General features: G+C 36.0%; 1 protein-coding gene across 3 annotated transcripts in view; it reads left to right on the top strand.

Moving 5' to 3' along the window:
• PCDH15 (protocadherin related 15) overlaps positions 1-23384 on the top strand; it is a 952630-nt gene that overhangs the window by 69965 nt on the left and 859281 nt on the right. Inside the window, exon 1 of one of the 3 annotated variants that reach the window (XM_070262642.1) lies at positions 16458-16819. The exons of 1 other annotated variant lie outside the window; for it this stretch is intronic. The gene's annotated coding sequence lies outside the window, so the exon portion shown is untranslated. Of the gene's footprint in view, positions 1-16457; positions 16820-23384 lie in introns of those variants that run through there. One more of the 3 variants, XM_070262649.1, reaches the window with a different exon arrangement.

Genomic DNA, 23384 nt, shown 5'->3' with positions numbered 1-23384 from the left:
ATAATTTTGCTGAACAGACCCTAATAATTAATCATGAATTTGATTCTCTCCTAAATAAATGAAAGCCTTTCCCTTAAAAATTTTCCATTCTAAATGGAGATGTATCACATTAACATTTTAAGCTAGTTGTTACTCAGTGTATTATGATGAACAGGTAGATTAAATCAAAGAAAAAGAATCTAGACTACACGGATAGAGGGATGGATGAAAAAATGAAAATGAAGAAAAAAAGAACTATGGGTTGTGCATTATAGATTTTGATGTACCAAACTTTGGAGTAGCAACTACATACAAAGTTGTATGCTAGGAGCTAGGAAGATATAAATAAGAATGAAACATTGTTTCTTCCTTAATATAGTTTACCATCCTCTGGGGTATTTAGGCACATAAATATAATTCAAGAGAGAATGAAATGTATACTTTTAGCATATATATGAATATAAGACAGATTGTCATATTAGTAATAGACGTAGATAAAGCTAGTAAAATGAAAAGACTTTCCAGGTGTTGGTGTCATTGTGTGAATGTTTTAACACTCTTGGTAACTTTAGCATTTCATGTATCAAAATGGGTTGATAGCGTACTTTATAAGAACGCATTATGTTAATGATATATGTGGGCCTCATAGTAACCCCAAAAGCATAGTGTATAATTTAGTGTAAGATGAATTCAAGATAAACGAGTTGATTGAAATTACTATAAGTTTCTCATCTTAATACTATTTCATGTATAATTTTACCAATAAAATTATCTCAGTGGTAAAGATCCAGGGCAGCAATGTTAAGTGATGTTCTGGGCCACAGAATTTATTTTCTCTTTTTGACAAATGAATGCTCATTTTGGATTTCTTTAATAGGGAGGCAGTTGATAGAGATGACTAAGAACGTGGCTTTTAGAGACAGGCAGATTGATTATCTTGCTCTACCTTTTAGCGGCTGTATGATCTCAGGAAGTTAACAACATCATTAGAGCTCAATTTCCTCATTCTCGGATTGGAGTTGAAAATATTTACTTAAAAAGATTCATGGTAATTGTTCTATACAAGGTAGCTATGCTATTATTATTATGGCTTCTAAGACTATTCTTTAAATGTAGTATACTACAAACACTTCTCACAGAAAGGTTTTATTACATTATATTTTCAGGTTAATTTTTCTGGAAATCTCTTTTAATATACTCCATATATTTAATGCTAGGACTTTACTATGTTCTCTTAGTATATTAAATAATATTTTAATGAGATATATCACAGCAAAACCTGGTCCTGGTTCAAAGATTGGCATAAATGATAGTTGAGGTTTAGGTTGCTTTCACTTCAATTAAGTACAGAGGAGCCAACAAATTAATTCAAAGAATACACAGAATGATAGACTTATTTTCATTAAGAAAAAAGTAAATATACAAGCTCCCTTGGGTAGTACTGCAGCCCATGCAGTGGGAGGAGGGAGCTGTAAGGTCAGTATGGCTCAGACCTGGCAAATTACTGCATTTTGTACCATTAGATAGTAAAGCCATATAGGGACAGAGACGTCATCCTAAGACCATATAAGGAATATTTCTAGACCTTCGGTATATATTTCTAATTAAATTTTGTATTGTAGCATGGGTCCTATAGCAGATCTGCTTGAGTCTGTGGGGAGGTATGCAAATGTACTTACCATTAATTTTATATATTATTTTTTATTTCATTATTTTTGGACTAAAAAAGGTAAATCCCTTTGGCTTTTGTTTATTCTCTTAGGAGTGATCAAATAGATTATTGAGTTGAAAACACGTTGTTTTTTCTGCTCACATAAATCAAAGGGCATAAAAACACCTTAGTTTCTCATTTCCCTTTGGAAAAAACATTACGTCCACAGCATGACTGGTATTTTGACACAGTGATTTATGTTAGCCTTCTGGTGCTGTGAAATAGTTGTTTCCTAAACAACTAATAAAGTGCCTTGGAATGCTTCTAACTTAATAATTAGGTCTTTCTTCCTCACTCAGCATCTTTTAGAGCATCACATGATCCACCAGATTTCAGTTACCTTCATTACCAATTGTTCTGCATCTACTCTGAAGTCTTAAGCTATGAAAGAGACAGATTTGAGGTTAAATACTAGCTCTTGTACCCAATTATTAATTCTTTATAAATATACATTAAACAGCTTCCATATGTTGGATGCTTCCTTAGATGCTAAGAATATAATGCTGAAGAATACATAGTCTGTGGCCTCTAGTGGCTTGCAGTTCATGGAGACAAGTAAACATTTACTATGCAGTGATGTATGTTAGGGTAAAGGTGAGTATTGGTTCTACTAGTGCACAGGAGGGGCATGTGGCTTAGAATTGGGTGATAAAGAAACTGTCACAATGTTGAATCTAGCTGAGATGCAGAAGATTCAAAGGAGTAAGCAAAATTTTCAATGCCTATGAGTGGGGGTGAAGGTCAAAAGAGAAAAAGTGTCCAAGGCGGAAGAGAAAGAAAATAGAAAGACTCAGAAGTAAGAATATTTTTAATGGAGGGACTGCAGTAATGTACTACAGCTGAATGTATAGAATATGAAAGGGGCAACAGGAAGAGGTATTTTCCGCTGAAGAAAGTGGTGGCCAGATCAAAAAAGACCTTCTATGCTCTTAAAAGGACTTTGCCATTTATTAGCTACAAGGCATTGCAAGATTATTTAACTTCTCTGAACTCAGCTTTCTCTTCTCTAATAATGGAAATAGTAATGACTGAATGTTTCTGTCCCTTCGAAATCCGTATGTTGAAGCCTTAACCCCCAGTGTGATGATATTGGGAGGTGGGAATTTTGTGAGATAATTAGGGTAAGAGGAGGTCATGCAAATACAGCTCCTCTGATGGCGTTGGTACCCTTATAAGTGGATGAAGAGACCAGAGCCCTCTGTCTTTCTTCACCATGTAAGGACACAGCAAGAAAACGCCCACCTGTCTAGTGGTTAAATTTTGGCATGCTCTACGTCACCAGCCCAGCTTCGGTTCCTGAGCATGGAACCACACCACTCCTCTGTCAGTAGCTCTGCTGTGGTGGTAGCTCACATAGAAGATCTAGAAGGACCTACAACTGGAATATACAAAAATGTACTGGGGCTTTGTAGAGGAAAAAAGGAAAAAAAGAGAGAGGAAGATTGGCAACAGACGTTAGCGCAGGGAGAATCTTTCCCAGGACAAAAAAAAGAAGGTAGCCGACCGTAAACCAGGAATAGGGCTTTCACCAAGAACCTCATCATACTGGGACCCTGACCTCAGACTTCCAGCCTCCAGAACTATGAGAAATAAGTGTTTGTCATTTAAGTCACTCAGTCTATGGTATTTTTGTTATAGCAGCTGAAACTAAGACAATGTCATTGAAAGATTACTTTGAGAATTAAAAATCATATATAAATATTTTTGCACAAGGCCTTACATATTACATACACATGTTCAATTTCTGTTTATGTTGTCATTTCTGTACTTCTCAATCAAGTGAAACTATTATTTAAAAGTAAATTCAAATAAACAGATATTTATCAGTCATCTGCTCTGTGCCGGTCATTATGCTAGATGCCAGGATATAGTATAAGAGAGACCCGGGTCTTGATCTCATTAGACTTATGGTCCTCAGACAAGATCAACACCGAGCAACAAATATAGAAATAAATAAAAAATATACCAGGTTATGCAGGCACATAAATTAACGTAAGCTATTTTAATTATTCAGGAGCTTGCAATATTTGAGATTTCAGGAACACAAAAATTAGCTGGCTGTAACAATGTATGTGGAGTATGGGCTGGGGATAAAAATTAGTTCTTGCTGGCAGAAATAATAGCATGTGAGCAGGCCCTGAATGTGGAGTGCTAGTGCCCTGCTTTATTAATTAAATAGTGCTCAGAGTCTCTAACATGCCGATAGTCAAGAGGAGAAGGGAATGAAATAAATCTGGAAGAGAGGAAGGCCAGATTTTAAGAGATTTCAGAGAACATTAATGGATTCTAAATGCGGTGTGACTTAATCAGAAATACTCTTCAGATGTCACTCTGATTGTGCTATGCAGAATTGATTGAGGGCATGCAAGAATGAAATGGAAGTGGAAAGTTAAGATACTCTTCCTCTAGTCTTGAAGAGCAGCGATTGTGGTACAGGGGTGATGGAGAATAAAGAATACATATGAGATATGTTTAGGAGTTATAATTAACAGCATTGTGTGTTTGATTGGAAGTCAGGTGAGAGAGTATTAAGAATCAAGAGTGGCTCTCAGATTCTTGGCTCAAGCAACTGTATAGATGGGAATATCTTTTATGGAAAGGAAAAACACTGGAACACATGAACACTGTAGGGAATAGTGGAGATGGTGGAGGAATTTCAATTTTTTTTGAGTTAGTAAAGGGTGACATCTAATAAGCAGATGGTATGTGGGAAGGGAGTTCTGTTCTAGAGATAAAAACTTGGGAGTCATGTGCTTCAGTGATAAATTCATTTATTGGAGTAGATAGAAGCCTATGGAGCAATAAAAGATTTAGTATGTCTAAAAGAGTGCCTAGGAAAGAATCTAAGTGTTTTTCAAATAAAGAAGGTAGAGAAAAAGAGCTAATAAAAGAGACTAAAAAGGAACAGCCACAGGCACATGAGAAAACCAGGAGAGTGTGGTGTCTGGCAATCCAAGAGAATAGACTCTAGGAGGAGAGGTTGTCAGAGATTCAGAAGAGTATTGAAAGGGCAAGGAAAGGGAAGATTGGGGATTCAGACATCTAAGAGAAGCAATGAAACGTTTGTTTGGTGGTAAGAAAGCATTCGAGCAGTAAGCGGGAGGTAAGGACAATCTTCTCGAAAAGAAGTTTGATATTTAAGGCGAGAAAGGAGAGTGATAGTTGGAAGAAGCCAATGATTTTATTTTTTTTACTGTATCTTTTTGGTTTTGACTTGGTATTGGGAGAGAATTTGAAGATCTGGCAGAGAAAACTAACTGGGTACAATTTTTGATATTTGGGCTTGTGATATGAGAATGTTTTATAACTGATGGTATAACATTTTCATCATTTCTGTTAGTTACCTATCTTACTGCCTTGACAAATGAAGAATTGTGAAGAAGCACTTAATCTTCGGAGGAGGATTCATAGTTAAGCTTCCTTAGCATTTTGGAGTGTGTTCAAGTATGTTTGTAAATGCTAGATAGGATTGGAGGTGAAGTTTTTTAAAAATGAAAAAAGGGGGCCGGCCTGGTGGTGCAGCGGTTAAGTGCACGCATTCCGCTTCGGCGGCCCCGGGTTCGCCTGTTTGGATCCCGAGTGCAGACATGGCACGGCTTGGCAAGCCATGCTGTGGTAGGCGTACCACGTATAAAGTGGAGGAAAATGGGCATGGATGTTAGCTCAGGGCGGGTCTTCTCCAGCAAAAAGAGGAGGATTGGCAGCAGTTAGCTCAGGGCTAAAAAAAAAAATTCTATTCTGAAGAGACCATGGTTTCAGAAACTACCATTTTGAAAACAACTGATTGCATTCATCTCTTTCAACACACATGACTATCAAGTTTAGTTACTTTTTACTGAGATAACTCTAAGAGTTTCAATAGATTTTTAAAATGTTAATCATGTAATTATCACTGAGTTATGATTTGGGCACCAGCAAAATTTTTAAGATTATATGGTTTCTTGTGATATATTTTAATATATGAATTCTGTAGTATAGTATGTATATGTTCCTTCAGAGGGGGAATTTGTTGTATATGTATTAATAAGCTTCTCTTAATAATGAAAAATGCTTATCAAATATTTTTTAACCAGTGTATGAATTGGAAGTCTGTAAATGTTATGTCTAGAAGGATGAAGAATGTCCATGTCTGGTAGATAAGCAGCTAAACCAACAAAACACACTGATGCAGGAGGCACACACTCCTTAATACCTAGGATAGTCCATTAGAGGCATCCCACCCCTGGGATAAGGAAAATTCTAGATCATGTACCAAAGTTGTGATAATAGGTGGAATTATTCTTGGGAATATCAAGGGGGAAGTAAAAAATTAATAATAATGTTTCTGAGATGAAGAATGAGAATCTGAGACTTATTATGCCTCAATATAGCACACAGATCTCCTTGTCACGGGAGGTCCCAAGAGTGACAGTGAAGCAAATCCAGAGCTGTGTTTATCATTGATTTTTGAAAATTGACTAGAGGTTCCTGAGGGCTCATTTTTGGAGGGAGCATTTTGGGACTATTTAAAAACACACAGATTGTTTGAGAAAACATTCAACAAATTATTATTTTTTTGGTAGAAAGAATATTAAATGATCAGATTGAAACTGAGGGAGATATTTGCTCTGAATATGAGTTGTTTCCCCCAAAATGTATTTTCAACTCTTAAATAACTAATGGTTGGAACTAACATATTTTCTCTAGCTGCGGAAATGACTGAAAAATTATCCAAACTTGTTCTAGCTTTTCAAAGGGAGCATTTTAGCTTGAGCAGATTGACAGTATCATTGGCTTCCTTGTCTACCACACTCTCTTCCCTTCATTTCCTCATTTGAGGAATATCTGTTCTTTCATATGCCTTATCCATGCCAGTCTTACTTACTACTGTGTTGCCAGTTCCTCCAGCTTTCCTTGGCACATTATTAGCACTCAACTTTGAGTGAATAAACGTTCAACACTCCTTTTTCAGATAGAGTATCTCTGGATTAAGAGGAGATGAGACTTTTGAAAATAAAATGATAATACCATGTAAATGTAGTATGTAATAAAGCTACCTCTGTACGAGACTAGATTCACACTATATTTTTATTGAAATATGTTTGCTTAACTCAATTTCCTGTTGACTATGTTGGCATTTAACAAAGCTATGCTAAGTATTGTGGTATTTGCATATTTTTATTGCTTGCCAGAACACCCCTTATGAGCTTCCCCGAAACTAACATTAGGTGACCGAACATTCACCTATAAATTTAAGTAGAGCTAAATCTAGAAAGATGTTACCAGCAGAGCCTGTTGATAAGGGCTTGATTAAGATTATAGCATTATCGGACAGTTCCAGAATCTAACAGCTTGCCGAGCATGCTAGAACAAGAGACTCTGTGGTTAAATAACTTATAACTAATATTCACACCTTAAAAATGTGCAGAGTGTTCCCCACTGTAATTTATACCCTCCTACTATGGCCATATTTATATCAGTTTTTGTCACCTGTATCAGATAGAAAAATATTGTTTCTCAGGCTGTCAGTGTTAGTATAGCTTTTGAATGCAATTTATTTGTTTGTTTTTTCAATCACTTAAATTCTGTTTAGAGCTGAATCAACATAAAAATGAAGGTGAGCATAGTTAAAAGTGTATGTGTCTTGGAAGGTATCCCTGTTTCTATATTTCTACATGTTTCCATTAACTGTAGAATTATCCTATCATATCACTTTGAGTCTGGAGTGGAACTTGACCTTGTTCCAAAATATGTGACATGGTAATCTGTTGCTATGGAAATTATGAAGCTCTTTTAAATGAAGCTATAAAGCAGTTATAAATTCCTTCACTCCAGCAGGATATGGATTTGAAGGAAGAATATACATTTTGGAGAGATTTGAATAATTGCCAAGAAATAAATCAACTGTTTATAATCCTTTAAGATCCAGGTGCTCATGGTGATGTTAAAAGGTGAAGGTAGGAGCTAAAGATGAGACTGCCTGGGTTATTGACTTGCTTAGTATAGTACAAGTGAACAAAAGGACTGCGTTTTGACTTCCACACTTGTTAGCTCGTTTGAGTCTGCTCTGCCACGTGAAAAAGCAGCTCACTGGGCTTAGAAGTAACTCAGCCTCTGCGTTCCCTCCGTCTGTGAGGCTGTTTGGGAAAGGCTGGCAGGTATGCTGTCTGCTTTGGATGAATGGCAATTTTCCTTCGACCCACTTGTCTTTGATTGCCTTTGGAGGAGAGAGCAAGAGGTGGAGAAGGGCCAAAAGACAGGATAAATTTGTTTACAAACTTGGGGGACAAGTTTTCCTCCCCAAATTCTGCTTCTTGAAATGGGCTAAAATAATGATTATTGAATCAAAGGGAAACCAGTATAAATAAAAAATTGAAGTAATATAAGTCTCAGTTATGGTAAACCCTAGTCATTTGTCTTATTTCATCTAAAATTAATATTTATACAAATGCATCTAATATTGCGTCTGGTATAGAAAAGTGCTGATTAATATTTGTTGAAACGAGGGCTCCTGAAGGACTATAAATTTGTATAAAATTTAAAATTATAATTTTAGAAATATACATCACTGAGATCACTTTAAAGTCAGCAAAATATTCTGCTGAGGATTTTGTCGTAAGTCCTTGATGCAGCAGAGTGATGCAGGTGATTTGTAAAATTCTCTTTTTTTCCCTATCACCTAAAGTCTAATGATGAAAGCTGTAAGTGACCAAAATAACTATCATTGCCTACTGAATAGCTTTGTGTGTGTGTTTATGTGTGTATTTATGCTATATATAAATAACCTGTGCTTGGTAATAGGCTTTAGGCTCAAGAAATCTAAGAGGATATCTTGGTAATCTTCCCTGGGAGTTTCTATTAAAGGCAGGGAGACAACACAAAGCTGATTGAAGTTTTATTTTACCTACTAACAAAAAAACTTTCCCAGTCCTTAGTTGATTCTATCAAAGTTCAATTCATAGAAGGCATTACCTACCTACAAGACACCATCCCTCAGTACTTCTGCCAAGGGTATCCTTAGGTTATATCGAGATTCTAACTTCTTTTTCTTTTTGGAAATAGTTTCCTCAACGACTCTGGTTTTAAATATGTCAACTAATTAATAATCAGAGTGCTTGTGGTTTAGTGGGAGTGATATTATTTCTTCTCTGATAAAATAATGTACAGTTTTACATATTAAAAAGTCCTCTAAGGTATGCAAAAATATTGAAAGTAAACTTTGTTTAGAATCTTCAACTACTTTTTTAAATTACTATTTATGCATAGATAGATATAATTTGGTGTCTAGCTGAACATATTAAATATATGAGGAGTTAATCCAGTGTGGTAGGCAGAATTCCAAGCTTGCCCCATGATCCCCACCATCTAGTCTTCTGTCCTGTATGGTTATATCCTGTATATCCAGGAGAGACATTCAAGGTACCAGTTCCTTGAATGTGGGAGGAATTGGTGACTTGTTTATAACCAATAGAATATGGCAAAGGTTGTGGGATATCAATCTTGTGATTATGTCACAAGAGAGATGTAAGGCTTTGTCTTGCTAGTCAACAGAGAGCTTCTCCTGCCAGCCTTGAAAAAGTGAACAGCCATGCTGTGACCTAAGAATAGAGTCACGTGGCAGAGGCAACAAAAGGCAACCTCTAACACCTGAAGCCAACCACCAACCAATAGTCAGAAGTCAAGCCCAGGCCCAGGCCCTCCGTCACACAATCACAACCAAATGAAGCCTGCCAAACAACCTAAATGAGCATATAAATGGATTCTTGCCTAGCCGAGCCTCTAGAAGAGAACTCAGCCCAGCCAATACCTTGATTACAGCTTTGTGGAACCCTGCCCTGGATCTATGACCCATACCAACTATGAGGTAATAGGTCGTGTTGCGTAAGCTGCTAAACTTGTGGTGATTTGTTATACAACGATGCAATACTAATACATCCAGCATATAAGAATTGGAATTGAGAGGAAGCAGCATAAGTGTTGCATTTTTTTCTATTCAAACCCGTTAAACTATATTGTAATGTCTAAAATTTTCTCTTTAGAAAGCAAAGTATCCCTAAGGCAAGTACAAAATAGGTAAAAGACAAGCATGGCATTTAGAAAATATTTTGTAATAATTATTATCTACACTTCTTCTTAGTTTTACTTTCCTAGTTAAAAAGATTTTAGATTATGTGAAATAGTCAAATAATTTGACTTTATAATGTCTAATCTCATCCAAGCTTAAAAATAGTTTCTATATTTGAAAGTCCATCAGATGTACATGGAGATAAATTTCTCATTCTATATTCAATATTCCTTAAGAATTGTTTAAAAAATGGTGTGAATAGTTCAGCATCCTCTTCACGTACCTTAGTCACATTATATATGTACATATGCAACGATATGTTTATGAAATTGGTTATTCCTTTCAGCATTGCCCTCGAACTACTGTATTATATCCCCAAATTGCTCTTCTGAAATAATAGTCTGCCTGTTGGAAACCTCAGCACAGCTAAGTATTAAATGAAGATTAGACTGTTCCTTATCCCTCGAGCTGTCACTATAAAACAGGCAAGTGCTAGGTTAAAAAAAGAAAGAAAGAAAGATGTTGCTGGCAAAAAACTATGTTAACTATAGCTACCTCGAATCAAAATAAAGTTGCTCAATATGAAATCATGACAAAGACTTACTGGTGTGAGAATACAGATGTCTCCCCAACCCCAGGTCCCTGGTTGAGGTTTTATCGTGTGGTGATACCCAACAGCTGTGAATCTCAAGTCTGACCACTGACAATAAGAAGCCTAGAACGGCTTGATCCCAGGCAATTTGGTGAGACACTGCTTGTAATCAGCAAGGCTATTTTGATAATACTGTGGAAGCTTTTGCTCACTAAAGCTTTAATCTGGGTTTAAAAAAAAAATGCCTTCTCTACTTCTCTTTACTTTGCAGTTCATGGTGAATCAAGGACTCAGTCCTCATTCTGGAAGGATAGCCAGATCTTCTTATGTCTTCCTTTCTCAATGAGATATAGTTGAGAATAATATATGAGTTAGTATTGGTTTGCTTAACTTTAATCAGATACTTCAAAATGCTCCCTACCAGCAGACTGGAGTCCAAAGCCCATAAGAAATATTCTATTTAGTTAGTATGTAAATTATAAATTTGCCAGAGCTAGTGAATGGAGTAAGCAGCATTTCAAGTCTCTTGATAACAAGAGAAGTAGCTTTGCATTATAATATAATATAAACTTACTGTTTATAGATATGATGTAAATCTACAGTTAAAACAGCCCAAGATTCCAAAACTTTAAATACAGAAAATAAAATTGACCAGATATTTGCTTTTTATTTTTCATTAAATACCAGTGCACCGATGAACTGGCATGAATGCAAAAGTTCATGGTAATCTTCACAGCTGTATGTAGGATGTGGCCAATTTACGACATACAGCTGGAGCAGTATGTTTTTCTATTTTATTGCTCTGTAAAATGTGTAAAATTCATTTTTATGAAAAATTCTCACCAAATGCTAATGAATTTTTAGAATAACACAAAATATACATTTTGTACTAACACAAACAAAAATACATGTAACATATACAAATGATTATCTATGGAAGCAAAAGTGACTGCGAGGAAGAGGTGCTAAAAGGAATTTAAGAAATAAAAATTCATTAAAAGAGACATTGGAGGAAAAAATTCACCACAATCTCTTCAATGATAACCAGCAAATTTATATTCAACATGATATTGCCAGTACATGTGTATGTGTGCACAGTGGCACGAAGTCTTTAAGAAAGAATGAATACCATTTTTCTTCAGCTTTAAAAGTTTTACATTTTATTTTATTTCTCCACGTTTTTCATAGATTTTTTGAATAGCTTAAGGCTGCATAACAATCCTTAAAGACTTATAATGTAATTTACATACCTACCTCTCCATTGTTGATTGACTTTATATTTGATGATTCATTTTTTAACTGTATATATCACTTTTTTCATTTTCTAAACTAAATGAAATTCTAATCTTCAATGTTTAAATGTTTTTAAATAGAAAAGTGTTTTCAAAGTTTAAAATCTTTTTAAAGCTTCTAATATAACCATTTCTTCTTTCATAAACTAAACCTAATTTCATGTATATGTGATTGACTACTACGCTTTAAAGAATGTCTTTGTCAGACTTTGTGCTATGCAGTTTATACATCTTATCCCATGTAAGAGAGCACTCTATTACAGACAAGCTATCTAGCCCACTTATACCACCATGAGATTTGGAAAAAGACATCTTTGGGTAGATGTGGACTGTGGGTAGCACAACATTGCCTTTGTGGGAAGAAAAAGATGCCTCTTCCTCTGGACAGACACAGCCGCAAGCCGGAACACATGGACTCATGAGCTGAGTACATTGGACTTCAGCCCCAGTTGACTCCTTCCCAGGCAACTTTACCCATGACCACGGTTAAAGGTAGTAAAATGGAAGCTCAGGAAGTTAAGTGTCTCAAACCAGGATTCAAACCCAAGTTTCTTTAACTTTTTTTTTTTTTAAGATTTTATTTTTTCCTTTTTCTCCCCAAAGCCCCCCGGTACATAGTTGTGTATTCTTCGTTGTGGGTTCTTCTAGTTGTGGCATGTGGGACGCTGCCTCAGCGTGGTCTGATGAGCAGTGCCATGTCCGCGCCCAGGATTCGAACCAACGAAACACTGGGCCGCCTGCAGCGGAGCGCGCGAACTTAACCACTCGGCCACGGGGCCAGCCCCCCAAGTTTCTTTAACTTTTAAAGCTTTTCTCTTTCTCCTGTTCCCATGAAAGAGATCATCACTATATAATTAACATTTATAGAATTCTTCCTATATGCTTTATATGCATACAATATATGCCAGACATGCTGTGAAATAATGCCTTATACAAACATTCTATGTAATTTGAAAACACTAATTCCATCTGTATTTTTCATATGAGAAAATTGAAGCTTAGAAATCAAGCAAATTGGTGTAGGTCAACAGGCTGGTCAATGTCAGGATGGAGTTTCCAATTCTCATGGTCAGCTCCAAAATACTAGTGCTTAACCACGACATGGTGTAGCATCACTGTGAACTTTAAGAGCTGGAGCTGTGACCACGGATCTCACTGCTCTACTGTGTACAGTGAATGGGCATAGACTTAGCTTCAACACTCCTTGGCTCACTCCAGAGCTTTTGATTCAGAGTGTCTCCAGGAATCTGCATTTTAACAATCACACCATGACCCTTAGGCAAATAAAACTTAGAACATGTGACATAACTGATCACAGGACTCCCTTTCCTGAAATTCTATAGTGAGTCCCTTCTGTCTACATGATAAAAACTCAACTTTAGAGCATTGCCTTACAAGGGTTGGCTTTATCTGGAACTTGCCACTCTTATATTGGCTTTTTCTTGTCTGCACCTATAGTCTAATCATAACAAAGTTTATGTTAAAATGATAATATTAATACCTAAAAATTCCCAAATATACACAATATTCCATTTACTATTGTAAGTATCTGCAAAATATATCACATTTAAATACGTGAAAAAGCCTTTGGGGTATGTATTGTTACTACTTTAGTATCCAGGTTAAAAATCAGAGGCTTAGAGAGATTAAGGATTTAGGTCAAGGTCATACAACCATGAGAGCTCAGCCCTGACACTCTTTCATGTGATGCTGATGTGTTTCCCAAATTATAGACATATTCACAGAAGCATGAGAAAGCATAATGTGTTTAGATAATAGCAAGCTCTCTCAATGAAATTAGACAGCTTTTTCAATTCTCTGATTTGTTTTGCTCACTGTAAATAAGGAGCCTGACTGAGACTTAAATAAGTCAGGCTACTTGCCCTTGTTACTAGCTAACTAGAAGAGGCGAAGCCAGAAATCAAATCCACGTCCAGTTCCTAACTCTTCACAGCTCCCAGCCTCTCTGATGCATGTTCTTGGCACAGCATGGTGCCACTCATTCCACTTTGCTGGAATCCTCCCTTTTGAATTACTTTCATATTTCTATTGCTGTGTTCCAAACCTGAGGTTCATCCTAAATCACAGTTCAACTGTGAGAATACATTCTATACATATATAGCACAAGTATTTCCTTTGTTCTTTATGAATTCTCGTAATAGTAAGAGGTACCTAATACATAATGGTTCTTGTTCCCATGTATGTCTCTCACTTTCACAGACTTTCTTGTTCTCTCTGTCTGGTCTTCTCTTGCTTGTCCCGGATTGTTGTTTCTGCTCCATTAAAATCTGTCTCCTCCATTTTCTGTGCACCAGGAGCTCCACCACTCTTTTATGTATTGGTAAGGAGAGGGGAAGTCTCATATTCTTTACTATGGAAGGACCATTTTATAGTGTTTCAAATAATTTATTTTAAGGGCATATTAGGCAAGCAAGATATTGGAGTTTTAGGTATGTACTTTGTGAATAGAATAATTAAATTCGTTAAATATTTACTATATATGTGAGGCTCTTGGCTAGAGTCACTAAGGCATACAAAGATAAGTTAAACAAATCCCTGCTCTCATGGAACTTAAAGGATTAGGGATACTAAGATACATACAAAAATCATTGTGCCATCTATAAGAATTCACTTGATAATAATGTAGGAACAACTCTCTTGGACCAGTCATTTCCATTCCTAGAGAATTCTGCTAATGATATTCAAAATAGAATGAAAAGTAGTTCTACAAATATATTAAAATTAGAAATTACCTAAATGTCAAAATGCGTTTTGTTAAATAAATTATATATGTACATATAATTAAATATCATTAATAATGAACATTTAAATATAGATTTATTGACAAACAGAATGTCCATGATATTTTGTTAAAAGAAAAAAGGAAGTTAAAATGTAGTGCAAAGAGCAGGATTCAGTTTGGCCTCAAAATGTGTATGTAAAAGAGAGAGAAAGAGAGCTTTAGAGAAGTCTAGGATATTATACATCATATTGTTAACAGAATTTATCTCAAGGTAGTGGATTTTTCAGTGACGTTTTCCCTTTTGCTTTTTGTGGCTTTTAAGTTGATTCCCTAAAATTTGCCTATACTCATCCTATAGTGCAGGATAATTAGTGCATGTTTTGCATCTTATTAAATATATTTTTCCTAAATCTAAACATGGTGATTTAAAAAAAAGGAAAATCAGCTATTGTTATGTGTAAGAGTTCAATCAGTAATGATCTAATTCCTTGTAGGAGGTGAGGAAAAGATGACATTTTCTGTATTCCAGCTATCTGTCTATTGTGTCATCAAAGTTATAATTGAACATCGCCAGGGATGATGTTTCTTAATAAAACTACTTTTATTATATTAACTGACTTTATTAAGAAAAACTGCTTTTAATAATTCTTATTGTTACTGGAACAGTCTTTGTAATGCCAGCTGCTTTATTTAACCAATATTGATGTATGGATTGTTTCACATACGTGATGTTTCACTGAAGTGAAAAAAGTCTTCCCAAACGTAATATTCACAACTCTGTTTAAACATTATTGATAAAGGCGTATTCAGGAAAGCATCAATTTGTAAACTTTTAAAACATCAATTCGTACAACTATAAACTGTGTCTGTCTCTTACAAGTCCGCACCACTGTGCCCCAATCTTCTGTGTTCTGAAGGAAGCAAATGATTTACGTTGTTTGACTTGTACGAAAAAGTAAGAGCATGAGGCTCTGCCTGAGGGACCTGGGGGTGGGGGGGGTCCACCTATGATTTTTCTACTGTTTGCCCACACACGTTTTACTGCTTGATGCTTATGACACATTTGGCTGACCCCACCTTATTTCCACGTTCTTCAAGGTTTTTCCCTCTCCTCTGAAAAACTGAACTTGCAAGATAAGTGAACTTTGTGTTAAATGAGATGTTCCTCTCTGCAAATGTATGTGTACAAATATGGCAACACTCTAGAGGCATTGTGTGCTATTGTTTTTTCTTAAATAGGGTGAATGTATCATAATGATAAATAATCCACTTTGCCCATGAAGAAAACACATGCTGTGGGGATTTTGTCTGTACTCTTAACCTCAGAATCTTTGCTGTGTCACACCACTGCTATCATACAGTCTGATATTGCTTGCGTTTTTAGATTCTTCCTTCTTAGAGGCTCAGATGAACACGTGGGCAAAATTTGGTATGAACTTGCTTAAATCCTAGGCATGGTAGATTCCTTAAGAAATGTATAAGCTGATTTAGACAACTGAATAACTGTTTTTTGGTCATAAGTTTACATGCTCGTTTTCGAAATTTTATTGTGGGCATCTCATATATCACAGTATTGAAGAAATATGCTCTTTTTTATAGTATGTTTCTCCTTAACATCCTTATATAAGTCATATGTGCCTATAAAAACCTAAAAAGTCTATTATTAGCTTCTATAGAATGTGTGAAGTTTCCCTATGCTCAAAAGATGTGGCGATGTGGAGGGATTGATCTAAGAGGGTGAATTTAAAGAGAGAGAGAGGGAATGAATGATGAAAGGAGCTTAAGAGATTATTTTGGCTTGTCAATAATATTGTCATTGAATGTAAGCTGCTAAACTTCTTAGTACTGATGAGGTAAACAGTAAAAACAACCACACAAAAGAGAACAGAGAATCACCACACAGGCTGACAGGACACAGTACAATAAAGCAGCCAACACTGATGATCCGTGGGGCATCCATTTGTCTTTTGGGCTGTAGCACATGCTCCTAATTGGTGCGAAGAGCTCACCAGTCACTGAGTGGTTTAGCGCCCTGAGCTCTCTCCTGTGTGTGCGCTGTGAGCAGCAGGACAGCTAATTGCTGTTGCTTCACTGCCAGTGAATCAACGAGCTGAGCTAACAGCCACAGATAGAGGGCAGACAGATTCCTGCTAGCAGCTCAGAGTTAGTTGCTTGTGGTAACTAAGGCAGTTGGCATACCTTTCAGAACGGAGAGAAAGATACTATGCCTCCTGGTTGAATATGTTGAGGTGTTTTGTTTTTCTCTAGTAGCATTTTCTTGATGCGAGACTGGATATGAATGCCTCACAGAAACGAGAAGAGTAATGTGCGAACGAATCGTCTTGGACCCAGATGATGAACATTAGTTGTTTTGAAAGGGATGTGCAGGAGGCAGTCTTGGCAAGAAAACTTGCTGCATAATCTTACATGGGCTAAAGATGAAACTTTGAACTGGCAAGTAAGTTCTTTTTCTTTTTCTCTTCCCTTTTCTTAATCTTTCAAATTGAAGGCGGCAGGGAAGTATGGAGAAAGTTAAGAGTTTGTTTCGGTACGATGGGTCTCTGTCATGATATCACTTTCTGTCATGCTTGTTCAAAGAAAAGAGTAGGAATGATGTACAAGTAATTATCTGCTGGAGGAACAAACGCAAGTCCTTGTCCTCTCAGTCGTCCTGATTGCTGTGTGGTACTGGAATTTTGTTGAGATGTCAATGTGTTATCTAGAAAGACACATGCTTTTGAATTATGATTCTGTATTGTTTGTCATCTTTTAAAAGTGTTAATTTGCAACCACTTTCTTTGCTTCTTTCTCCTTGACAAAATATAGAAAAAAAGGCATCAGGGTTCACAAGCTATGTTATGTTTTTGTGTGTGCAAATCACACATGTGTGATGTTTTGTTTTGTGTGTGGTAGTTGCTAGAGGTTATAGTTAGTGGGTAAGTTAAAGTGTCTAACTCTGCTCATAATTAACAGTATTACGTTTTGTGTTTTGTTATAGAGTGTTCTGATGTTTTCATTACAGATGTTTTAGTGTATTAGAATATCTCCTCCTTTATGAAATCATCTGGGATCATTAAGCATTTAGAATTCCAATCCAGGTGGACTTTATCCTTTTAATACAAAATTAATACTAGATATACTAACAGCTTTCCTGCTTTGTGATGTGGCCTCTACTTTAAAAACATACTTTGGTAGTTCTAGGGAAGGTGGACCCTAAGTGACAAGTTTCAGGCCCAGTCTGCCGGTACTCTGTGTTTCTCTAATGCACAGATGGTCATCAATGTGATGGAGTTGTAGCATGTATGCAGAGAACCATTGTTAACTAGAGTATAATATGACAGCTTCATGTAAGGTTAACTCCAAGTCAGTACTCATTTGCTTTCACAAATAGAGCTAATTGTCAAATCTAGTAACCAAATACTTAAGGGGTAGAGTTATTGTGTTGCTTAACATCAGAGAAACAAATAGTTTGTAAAAGAAGCGTATTTTAAGCATGGAATGCTTCCTGTAGTTTTCACAGCAAGTTCGAAGCTTTTTATTTATGCTCGTATGAACTTATTTTTCACTGCGAATTGGTTCTCCTTTCAGTTTCTTTAGTTTTCTTTAGTTGCGGCTAAGTGTGAGTCAGTGCATTTATCTGTACATGCGAGTCTTCAAATTTCAGCAACTTGATCTCCTTGGCTGTAGACTCATTATCCTATGAAATAAAACTGCAATTGAATGTGTGCTCAGTTGCATTGAGTGGAGTCACCTCTCAGCTGTTGCAATGATGCGCTGAGCAGGGAGTGTGAATCCCCGTCGCTTTGCCACAAAAATGACCCCTAAACATTAACCATTAGGAGACCTGAACAGATCAGAGTGTGTGCCATATTACTGTTTGCTACTTGTCTACATTATTATGGGGTAAAAATTCGAGTATTCTTTTGGAAGAGATTTGAATAAAACCTCTCATTTTCTGAGAGATTTTAAAAATTATAATATATCCATTAATAATATTAGTTGATGAACTTAATGAGTGTCTGAACTATAAAAGTAGTTTTCAAAAAACACTAGTAATAAATCTAAGAGAAAAAGAACTCAGAGTTCAAGTTAAATATCCATTACAAACTTTGTTCTTTGGTCTTTCCACATTTAAATTTTGCGTAGTATGCATTTTGTCTTTTTATCATGCAATTTTAATGGACAGAGAGACATAAACTGAAGCCATTTGCAAAAATTCCCCAGGATTTTGATCCTTAGCCTAAGTTTGAAGTTAAATGCAGAAGGTAATTATTACTTTTCTTGTCAAAAGAAATCACTATTTTTCTTTGATCACCAAATCTGTGTCAAGCAAATGTGTGTTGAGTAATTAATGATTCCCTTCCATAATCACTTCATCGTGTGGGCTTTTGCTTCCTGAATAAATAATGAGCCTTTACAATGATAGTAAAAAGTAAAACCAAAAATAATAATAAAGTAATCCCCTAAATGTGAATATTTTTTAAGAGTGTATGTGTGTACTCCCCTTTGTTGTAAATGTGCAGGTATAATTTCAGACAACAGGAACTCTTATTTCTACTTACATAGTGTAAAATAATACAAAGCTTCTCTCATAAACCAGCTGTTATCTCAACTTTCTTCTAGCACAAAAGCCCCCTGTATACATTTACATTTCATTGTAGCTTCAACACTGGGGAGAAATATATGGTTTTAAGTTTTACTCAGGATCCCAACCTGTGAGTAAATTCAAGCTGGCAGAAATAATAATCTCAACCAAGAGACCACATTACTTTTAAACGGAGTGGGAATGTTTATCATCTAAAAGTTTAAAATTTCTTGGGACTCTATGTTAAGAGTAGATTTTGGTCACCCTCGTTTCGTTTTTTTCTTTTTTCACTTTTTTAAAAGACTTGTTCTTACCATTGGGATCATGGGTATCTTTGAACTATTTTCTCATTCTGTGTCTCTATGGCTTCCACATGCATGCTTATGGAAGGCTATACAATTATAATATTGAAAACATAGTTTTGTTTGACAGGAGTGACTTTCCAAAACTGTTTTTGCTACTCTCAAGTAAAATTTGGCTTGATGTAGATATGTTTTGTAATGGGCTTTTTATTTGTTACTACTTTATAATATGGCAGACTGTAGATTCAAAACTAATGATGACATATGAGGCTTCATGTATTATTTTCATGCTCAAATATCACTGGTTGCATAAGGAGATATTGGAAGAAACTGTGGGAATTCATTAGTGCTCATAGCCAATTTCAAGTGAGAAAAAAGAGCTACTGTGAGTAATTTACTGCAAGATTATGTTCTCCTGGTAGAATCTTGTATAAATTCCAAAAGTTCAAAGCAATCAGAAACAGAATTAATATGTAACTTTCATTTAAATTGAATACTGGAGCCATTTAGATTGAAATGGTCACAGAACCAGAGAATGAAAAAATATACACAGAAATTTCAAATGCAACTGTTACTTCCTTGCACATATGCTTGGGGAGGGCGCTGAGGAAGTAATTTTGAATGTGAGTATGAATAGTATGGCCTTCAGGTAGACTCCACCTGTGATGCATAAACCAAACTGCCAGATTTGCAGGACTATGAAGATCAGTGTGACTTGGTCTCAGCCTGCAAATAACTCACACACTAATGAAAAAGATACACACGCACACACACACACACGCAATTTATTAATTGGTATAAAGAGCATAGAAACCTCAGATTTTGGTACAAAGATGACAGTTATTTTCCTTGTATAAGGCACGACACATTCCCAACATTTTTGCCTCAGTGTGCACATCTATAAAACTCAGCCTATGAGAGTTTTTGTAAGGATCAGCCAAGGTAGTGAAGAAGAAACCTGGAAATTGCTAAATAAAGTATAATTAACCATTCTAATCTTCTAGCAATTACTTCTCAAGGTGATCATATGTGTGTGTCTTTCTCTCAACAAACCATAGCAACAACAAGATAATTTCCACCCTCAAGAGTAAAAGTTTCTACCTGAGTACTGTGATGGACAAATTTCCTTTTATCTCACAAGTTGTTTAAAAGTTGCATTCAACCTTACATATCAGATCATTGCTATTGAAACTATAAATGTAAAAGGCAAAAGCAGTTATTACTTCAAGAAACAAAAGAAAATAAAGCATTTCTTTCCTTCAGACTGGTAAATAGAAAAGTTCAAAGCTTGTTTATTGTGCTCTTTGATGGATAAGAAATTGACAGGAGGTGTAACTTTCTTAATGGCTTTTAGAGTGTAAGCATTCTTAGGCCATGGCAGATGTGTAGTTGCTATCACTTTGAGAAGTCATTCATTCTAATGCCTAGTGAAAGGGCGGGTTTCAGATAGAATTAGGCACTGTTTCCTGAACAGGGGAGGACAGTGCTGTGTGCAATGAAGTGCATCATTCAAACGGGAGCCCAGTTAATGAATGCTCTCCCTGTTGTTTTCATGGAGGTGTCAGAATGAGCCTTTTCTGATTCTGCATCACTGAATCCTTATGGAAATGCAAATTGTTTATCCAAGGACAGTGACTTTCCTTTTTGCTTTATCATCTAAGGGACCGATGTCTTCAACTTTGCGGCACTGCACTGGAATCCGGAGAAGGTTCATTAAAACTGGATGAGAGGTTATTTCTTTAGAAGAGAGATACTCCCAGAGATATACACTCAAAGAGAAACACAGAGATAGCCACATGAAGAACAAGAAAAACAGACTCATAAAAACAGACATAAGGAAGTTAGAGACACAGAGTGAAAGATGGGCTTAAAAAGAAGAGGCAGAGAGAGAAACTGAGATACAGAGTGAGGAAAGGACAGAAAGTAAGAGGTGGAGAAAGAGAGAGGTACAGTTAGAGAGAGAGAAAAGGAGCAAGACAGAGAGTCAGACAGAGAGAAATGGGCAGAAAATAGACAGACATACTGGCAGAAAGACAAGTGGTTAAAAAAGAAAAAGATAGGGCAAGGGGAGTAGAGCCAAAAAATCTGAAGACAGAGACAGAAAGGGAGATTGAGACAGACAGACAGAGACAGACTGACAGACAAAACAGCAAGACAGAAAAACAGGTAGAAAGACAGAGGGGAGAGCCTGTGATCCAGAGATGGAGAAATGAGATAGAAAGTGTGTGAGAGAAGAGTGAGGGGAGCAGACGGAACTGAGCTTCACTTCTGCTCCAGTCCGCTTCTAGTGACGAGCTTGTTATCTAACCTCTCAGCCCTGATTTCTGTAAAGGTTGACAAAAGCATATGATTCACATATGTAAAGGACCAAAGCACAGGACTGGGAACAAAAGAATGTCTCAGTAAATAGAGGTTGATATTTATCATCAACATCATCATTTAGGTAGAATTCCGAGAGAGTCAATTCCTTGTCTCACCTCTTATTGCACATGCAATATAGTAAATAATTGAATATCAATAAGCTACAGTAGCCTCACCGGCAAAAGTCAGATATTATTTTCTACCTCATCATCTTGCTCTATGAATTAAATGAAAGAGCATATTTCATCTGAGGCTTTGCACAATGTGTTTTAGTAGTTCCACTAACTGGCTCAGTGTCCAGAATTTAGTAAGTACTCGATATTTAATCAATGAAGGCATATTTGCTCTCAATATTAGTTTCCATTGAGTAAGGAGAAGCTGAGATGATGTTTTGGTATTTTAATAGGAAACACTACAATAAAATAGCCAGTTTCCCCCTGTCTGCTTAGAGGAGAATGGTGGGACTGATTTGCAGAATTGCTGTGGCAGTCTCCCTGCAGTCCATCCTACTTCCTCAAGAACAATTAAAACAATGGTTTTGACCGTGAACATTTGTCTTGTCCTCCTGATGACTTTTGGTCATTTTTATTTATTTCTTTATTTAATACAGGGACTATTTGTAGAAGAGAGAGGTGGTAGGAATTTGGAGGAAGTGAGTGTGTAGTAGGAAGAGTGAAAATGAACGAAGGACAAAGAAGTGGACAAGTACATTAAAAAAAAAGCTATAAAACTGACAAATGAGACAGAGGATTTTGTAAAACTGAGATAAATATGGACTAACTTTCCTGAGTTCCCAGAGGAGATGGGAAGAAGGAGCATAAAAAACAATGTGTATGGTTTATAAACGAAAATGTACATTATAAAAGCACTAAAGTTATTCCTAGCTGTAAGGTAGATTATGAGAAAAGAAAGCACTTTGCCAGAAAATAATTGAAGGGCTCAAAATTTCAATTTCAGTTTTATGTCTTCTTTTGTTTGAACTTTTCTTTTATTCTGGAATTTTTAAATACTGAGCTTCTTTACTAGTATATTCCATATACACAGCTATATTTGTAGGAAAGCAGTCTAAGAATGTGTGCAAGAGTTTGATTTGAATGCTTTTTCTTTGTTTTCTTCGATGTACTGTTGAATTTGTTTGATAAATGAATGAAGAAAAGAATAAATTTTGAGTGCCTACTGGGTGCCAGAAATTATTCACGGTGCTTTTAACTATGGCATCCATTTAACCTCTGCAAGGCAGATGATATAGAAAAGATTTTCCCTCCCTGATTAATTTGATTTCTGAATATCTCTGCATGAGTCTCTTCATCTAAAAGGTGTTGACAGTCTGTTAAACAACCTTACTTTCTATCTGATGCTATGAGCATGGCATAGAGTGCTCTGTTTTGGAACATTAGCTATTGTTACAGTGGTGTGCCAATAGTTTACAGAAAATGACAGCAAAAATTTTAGGCATCTTTACAAGGTTTATTGAGAAATTTTCACTCAGGAAACACTGAGTTCTAAATAGCATAGATTATATGAACTCTTGTTTTGTATTCATAAATCAGGGTTTAGAATAGAATAAAATTCAACAGAGCTTCGGATAATAAGGCTTAACTTTATTATAGTTGCAAATAATTTATTCAAATGATGGCATCTTCAATGGAAAATATTGCTTGAGTGAGAAAATGCTAAAGCAAGGAGCATTTCTAGTATTTATGGAGGATAATAAATATTTAGTAAACAGTGGCCATTAGGATGTAGATTACTTTTTCATACACGCACACATACAT

Source organism: Equus caballus, chromosome 1, assembly GCF_041296265.1.
Source record: "Equus caballus isolate H_3958 breed thoroughbred chromosome 1, TB-T2T, whole genome shotgun sequence".
NCBI lineage: Eukaryota > Metazoa > Chordata > Mammalia > Perissodactyla > Equidae > Equus > Equus caballus.
Note: the sequence above shows the minus strand (reverse complement) of the source record. Positions and strands in the feature narration are given on the sequence as shown.